The 7,230-nt window shown below is 42.9% G+C and overlaps 1 pseudogene; it reads right to left on the reverse strand.

The window, feature by feature from the left end:
• Positions 1-6,325: 6,325 nt before the first annotated feature.
• Positions 6,326-6,943, reverse strand: LOC141516447 (cytidine deaminase pseudogene; annotated as a pseudogene).
• Between the last annotated feature and the right edge of the window lie 287 nt (positions 6,944-7,230).

Consider the following 7,230-nt stretch of genomic DNA (forward strand, 5'->3'; position numbering starts at 1 on the left):
CACCACCAAGTCCCCTGGGATGTCTCTACCTGTTCTCTCATATGATCTTGGTTATTCCTGATACCCTTACATTCCAAGAGGAGGGATACCAGTGTGGGGGGATGCAGGGGAGGTTGGGGAACTGTGAGAGACAGAGGGACAAACCACTACACCACAGAGGACTCATGGTCCTCACTGTCAAAGGAGCTGAAGTAAAGTCTTAAATGATCTAATTTGAGACTTCTTCGAGACTCTTCCACTCTCCAGGTCTTAGTTTCCTCATCTGTCAAATATCAGGGTTGGTCTAGAGGGCCCCCAATAATTCTTCCAGTTCCAAAGATTTGGGATTTTATGAGGAAAGAGTGGAGGGCTCCCTTTCTCAGAAATACCAGTAACATTAGACTATCCCACATACAGGATCAGGGATTCCAGTGTGAAAGCTTCCCTCTTTCAGGTTAAGTATCACCCCTTCCATTCTCCTTTAATGGGGGGGGATGAGGGAGGGGATGAGGGGGGAGAGGAGCAGAGATGTCACATTCAGGAGCGAGACCCTCCGCAGACCAAGGTATTCTGTCTCAGGACTGAGGTCTAGTTGGGGCTGGTCCGACAGAGGGGGAAGGTGAAGTTAAGGAGCTGGCCTCCTCCTGGCCCCCAGACTCACCTATCCTGCAGATTCTGGCAGAGTCATCTTCCTAGGGTCTGACTCTGATCCTCTCCCTTCCCCCCACCCAGTGGCTGACACCCTCCCCACACCAGGGCTCTCCCTAGGGCCTAGCAGCCCCAGGGTCTAATACACGCGTGCACACACACACACACACACACACACACACACGCTCCTTCTGCAGGAGCAGACTCCAGCCCTGGCTGCTTCTCGGCTCTGTTCCCATTTCTGGAGCCTTTAAAATCTCCAAAGTGCTTTCCTCCCTATAATCTCCATAATCTTTAAATACCTGAAGCCCCAGCTCAACTGGGGACTCAGCTGAGTCATCCAAATCATCGCATTCTGTCTGCGGGTTGATCTCTGTTTTTTGCCCCCAGTTCTCCTTCCCGGCCTCAGCCTGGAGATGCTGATCCCACCAAGGAACCCCTCTTTCCTGCCCCCATTCCCCTACCCCCAAATGCAGGTTCTTAGGAGATGTCCCATCTGTAGCTATAGTCACAGAGAGAAAATACAATTACTAAAACATTACAGGTCATCAAAAGGGCCGAGCAGAGATGCACTTGGGCTAGCCTGGGTACATCTCTTCTGGGCAATCAGAGAGGTGATGCACCTGTAGGGAATAGGATGCAGACCTGCTTCCCCACACTTAAGGGATTCTCAGCAAATCATTTAACCTTGAGGAATGCCAGTTCCCTCTTCTGTAAATTGGGGTGGATTTCGTTTGTTTGCTTGTTTGCTTGCTTGATTTTGACCTGGACCAGTGATTTCATGACCATAGGGATCTCCTGGTTTAGAAGACTCCCTCTACCAATATAGAATGCAACCCTATGAGTTTTAGAGAATTGGCAGGGGACCGGAGACATTGAATAGTGACTAGCCCAGGCTCAAACAGTTAGTGTTTGTCAGAAGTGGGCCTTGAACTTGGGTCTTTTTGCCTCTTGAGATTGGTTCTCTAAACCCTGCTCCATGTTGCTGATCTCAAATGGAAATAATAGGTGGAACAATGGACAAAGTATTGAATTTGGAGTCTGGAAGACCTCAGTTCAAATTTGACCTCAACCTCAGTTTCCTCATTTGTAAAATAGAGATAATAACAGTGACTACCTAACAGGGTTGTTAGGAGAATCAAATGAGATAATATGTGAAAAGAAAAGTACATTGCTATTATTATGAGCATTTATACTATCTAACTCATAGGTCTGATCTAAGTAGTTTGCAAATCTTAGAGTAATATAGTTTGACATATATGTAGGCTGTGTGCACATTTAGTGGGTGTCCTATCAGACAGGATGAGATGAGGTTCTACAATGGTGCAGTGGATGGTGTCGGCTTCTGTTGGCCTAGAGAAAGGCAGGGCATTACTTTAATTAACTAACCAGCAAGAGTATGTGTTATTTAATGTGCCTACCAGTCCAGGGAGTTCATCAAGGTCCCTCTGGCCTATGAAGAAGGTCCTCTCTCCTTAGTACTCATTCCCAAGACTCTCATATTTCCACATGAACAGTTTCCTTTGATTCTGATGATCTCTTGTCTTTGTTATAATTGTGTGATTGTAAGTCCCATCTCCTATGCTAGACTGTAAACTACCTCAGGACAGAGTGTAAATTTGGCTCTCCTCTCCCTCAGGCAGACTGTGAACTCCGTGTTCTTTCTGTTCCTTATCTACACCCTCCCCCCTTTTTGGGAGGCTGTAGTAGATTTCCTTTTTTCCTTCTTTACCAATTTTAAAAATGTTATTGATACTTCTACTTTTGATGATACATCCTACCCTAAAAACAAACTAAATAAAACTGCCCCAAAATAGTAATGACTGTTAGTACATGACGACTTCTACTTTTATCCCTTGCATATAATTTGTGAAAAGAAGTAAAGCTCATTTGTTTCAACAGTAATCCCTTGGTACCAAATTTGTCCAATTGACTTGAGTTTTGTTCTAAGTCTTGGTATGCTCATCCTTTTCCTTTCTGCTTCTTAGAAGATCTAGCTTCCTTTAGAGCTCAGCTCATGCCATCCCCTTCCTGATTCCTCTACTAATTAATGCTCCTTCCCCCATACACCAATTCTTTCTATATGATTTATATTATATGCTTATCTGTGTATATGTTGTTTTCTCTGGTAGAATGTAATCAGTGGATCAAAAAAATATGATATGTGCAAATTTAGAACCATCTCTATCCCATGAGTTCATTTGGATTATTTATATCTGATCTGTGGTAGAGACTTCCAAGTTCATATTAGTCTGATCAGCCACAGTTGGACACACTGTACATTGACCTCAGCATAGTGATGCCATTTTAGTCTTCTTTAATTATATATTGTCCTCAACCATAAAGGACAATAAATGTACAGTAAATGGGATGTTAAATGAATGAATGAATGTTTAGCAACACAAGAATTGTGCACATTGTTCTTATAACCCTGCTTTCTTCACTGGGTCCTGCTGTTTCCCATGGACTGTGACCTCTTCAAGATAGTGAGGGTAGAGCCTGGACCTCTCTGTCTTCGAGCATCTGTACCATATTGTCAACAGTGATTGTAGGAATTGATTAGTTGATTGGATTCCCCAGAACTATAGATTCTCTGATGTAGGTTTTCTTTTTAAGAAGAGAAGAGGGGTTCAGTTCTGACTATCCCTCTGCCCATGACCATCACAAGGTTAGTAATCTGAGAAATAATAATCACCTCTCCCCTAGGTGTTCAATTTTTTTAGCCTTCTTGCATTCATCCTGGAAGCATTCAGTTATTCATCCCTGAGAAGTCATTGGAGGAGTAAGACATCTGTTGTCCTATTTGATGGTCTCAGGGATGTTCTGATTCTTGATTCACCTCCTGACTCCCTCCCCCCAAATTTTGATGGCAAAATCTAATGCCAAGCACTTGCCCAATCACAAAATACCCCCTGCCATCACCACCATGTCTTGACAGGACATTGGCTCCAGTGGATTCAGTGGGGATTATTTTGTGTCCCACAAAAAGAACTGGATTAGACATAAGGATGACTCTGGATATCTGGAGTCTAGTCCTAAATATACCTCAGGGAACTGGGTACCCAGCTGGGGGAATCTGATTGATCCAGAGGCTGAATTACACCTAGGTTTCCAAGATTGAAATACTTGGATGACTGGGGGATACTTGAAAATACTGAAGGGTTTTCCAGACTTCCTAATCCTAAATAGGTTAAAAGCAGGAAGTGAGAAGAGCCACAGATCCAGAAACTCATATTCTCTAAGTTTGACTCTGAATCATGATGTGACTATAGGAGAGTCAACCCTTCTTGGAGTCTCAGTTTCCTTACTTGTACATCAAAAGTGACAGAGTAGTTTCTCAGGTATTCCTGTATCTGAGAATCACTGTCCTGTGACTGGGAGGATGGGTGGCTAAGTGGAAGAGCCTCATTTTTAGACAAGGTGCAAACACGACCAGCTCCTGTTTGCTGCTGCTCCAAGCTGCTGTCGGGGTAGAAGCTGACATTTAAGCTTATTCATTAATTACATATTCCTTGTGTTGGGAGGTGGTGGCTGTTCGGCTGCTCAGGACGCTTTTCATTTTTATTATCATTTTTGTATTTGCTGCAGGCAGTGCATAATTAAGATGTAGATGCGAAAAATCATTTACTTATCCTGGTGATGAAAAGGTTTCCTGGGTGAATTCTTCTCTGCTGTGGGGGATGAAGGACGCTATGGCTCACGGGTTCAAGTCCCCAGCCTACAGGAACCCCAGACTGAGCCAATACAGGAAGCATAAACTCCATCATTGCTGTCCTGGGAGAGTCTAGCCCACTGGAATGAAATGAGCGTCATCCAGGGTTCTAGATCTGGTTCAGATTTCTTCTGAACCTGTTTCTTCATTTGTAAAGTGAGGATATTGAACTAGATCATTTCGAGGGTCCTTTTCTGCCTGCTCTAATATCCAGTGATGCCAAGATTCTAATTCACTTTGAAACCCTATTTCCTCATCCTTTGAACCATCCATTTCCATCATATAAAGTGAGGTAATTATTTCTGAATTATTTCTAAAGTCCTTTCCTGCTTCAATATCCAATAATCTCAAGGCCAATAAATAACAGATCAATGTGTCCAGGAGAACCAATGATGGCATGTCAAACTTTCCATCCCCCCTCCAGGTGATTCTGGTACAAACAGATGTTATTGGATTGCTCTAGGCCTCTGCTAAGAAGCTTCCCACTACTCAATAGAAGTGAAAACAGATCCAAGTAGATGACTGTCAATGTGAGGTGCATTTCTGGGGTTATTCACATAGTAGTGAACACCGTGGACTTCCCATTCCAGAATACCACAGTCACCAGAAACTATGATGAGCTAGACCAGGTCTCCACCATTCATCCCTTGTTATTTATCCCGTTATCCAGGGATCCCACCTTAGTATGGATCCTCAAAATTTTTCTTCATTGAACTATTTCAACAGTCTTCTTAACCAGGCTCTCTATCTCTGATCTGAGCTACATGGGTTGTCAGACTTCTCTGATGCAAAGTTCTAATTTATATGGCTGAGATGTCTCCCCACTAACTAAGCCAGGGTTTGTTACCCTTTTGTGAGTTATGGACCCCTTGGACAGTCTGATAAAGACTATGGACCTTGTCTCCAAATCATGTTTTTCAATGTTTTTCAATGCATACAATAAAAGACAGGGTTATGAAAGAAACTCATTTTATTGAAATGCAATTTTTCAAAGTTCATGGATCTCAGGTTTGAAAGCCCTGCTCTAGAGGATAAAACTGGGAAGTCTTTCCTGACATGAACTCATTCTCTTTTGAACCTCACCAACCACCTCCTTTTTTTTTTTTTATTTTGGATCTTTTGTGACACATCCTGTCTTGATTCCTATCATTGTTCCATGCCTCATCTCCCTCAATAGACTGTAAGGTCCTTGAGTTCAGTGACAATGGCCTTCATTTTTTGCATTACCCATAGTGTAATCTAAGTCCAGGGCCTGTACATAGGATCATAAATCTAGAGAACACTGAGTCCAAGTTCTTGTTTTACAGATGAAGAAATGGAGGCTTTGCCCAAGGACATGATGTAGTCAATGACAAAGGCAGGATTTGAATCTCAAGTCCTCTGACTCCAAAGGGAGAGATCTTTCTACTCTATCATGCTGATATTCAAATATAGAAGGAACTTAATTATGGCTTGTTTATGAATGAATGAATGAATGAAAGAATGAATTTCTCCTAAGTCTTCCTGAAAATTTTGTCCCAATAGGAGGCAAACATGCTTACAGTTGATGATAATAAATCCAGAAGGATTTGTTAATAAATTAATCAATCCAGAAGGCCCTCTTTGACTATGAGTAAGTTTGTAGGGCTTGTTTTTTTCCTGACCATATTTTCTTTTTTTTTTTAATTGGTTTCCTTTGTAATGGTATGTATTTTATTTTGTACATTTAAAAACATTCTTATGAGAAGGGCTTCAAAGCCTTCATCAGAGTGTCCCAGGAGAGTCTACGATACAAACAAGTTTAAGAACATTTGTTTTAGGCCAACATTATGATTTGACAGAAAAGGAAAGTGAGGCCTGGAGAGGCTAAATAATTACTGTAAGGTCACATAGGAAGTTAGAGGCAGAGCTGAGAATAGAACACAGGTCTCTTGACTCCCAGACTGGTGTTCTTCCTTCTATTACCATGTAGCAGATTCAAGGCACTTCAAATATAAATGACTTAGAGGTTTCATAGGTTGAACAGGAGATTGAGAAGCAACCAGCACTTTGGGCCTAGTTAGCCCTGGGGTTGATTCATATCAATATTGCTCTGGGGATGGCACTATTGGACAAGATACTTGAAAAGGCTCTCAATTGGACAATTCCATCTTCAGGGTTCACTGGGGCTTCTGCAGGTCATCTGGTCCAAATGATCTAGGCAGTAGTTCATGGACTGTCTTGACTTCATACGTACCATCTGCTTTTGTCATGTAGACATGCCAGTATTTTCCAAACTCTCTCATTACTTGTCTACAGGCTCCACAAGATGAGATAAAGTCATTCTTCAAGTTACTGGTAATATCAATGACCCAGAACTCTTTATACCCTTCTGAGCTGGCCTTCTGAATGGCAGTATGTTCTGCACAGATGCCTAGTGGATAGGCAGCATTTTCTATATTGCATCCTGAAAAAAATCTTCCCATCCAGGGTCAGGAGAGCCACCCCCACTGGGAAATTACTGTAGGGACAATAGGCAAACTTCTTGGCTTCTTGGCCCCTGCCAATGAGCTTCTGAATCTGAACTGGATCTAAAGGCCCTGAGGTGCTTGGATACAGGGCCAGGTCAATGGGTACTTGATCCATGGCTTGACCCTGAGGGTCAGCAGTAGGCTGGAAGCTGGCAGGCAGCAGTGGCTGTCCTGCAGAGAAGGGGACCTAGACACCAAAGGGTGTTGGCTGGAGCAGTCAACTGGAGCCTGGGCTTGAGGCCATGACTCCACCCTCCCCTTCTCCCTCCCTTTATGGCTGTGCTCTCTGACCATATTTTCTGATCCTATCTGAAACTTGAAGGGTTCATGAATACACAGCTTATCAGGCCCCAGAATTCTGGCCAAATTCGCAAAGCTAGTCCTATCCATAGGTGCTGAGTA

This window comes from Macrotis lagotis, chromosome 3 (assembly GCF_037893015.1).
Source record: "Macrotis lagotis isolate mMagLag1 chromosome 3, bilby.v1.9.chrom.fasta, whole genome shotgun sequence".
Classification (NCBI taxonomy): Eukaryota; Metazoa; Chordata; class Mammalia; order Peramelemorphia; family Peramelidae; genus Macrotis; species Macrotis lagotis.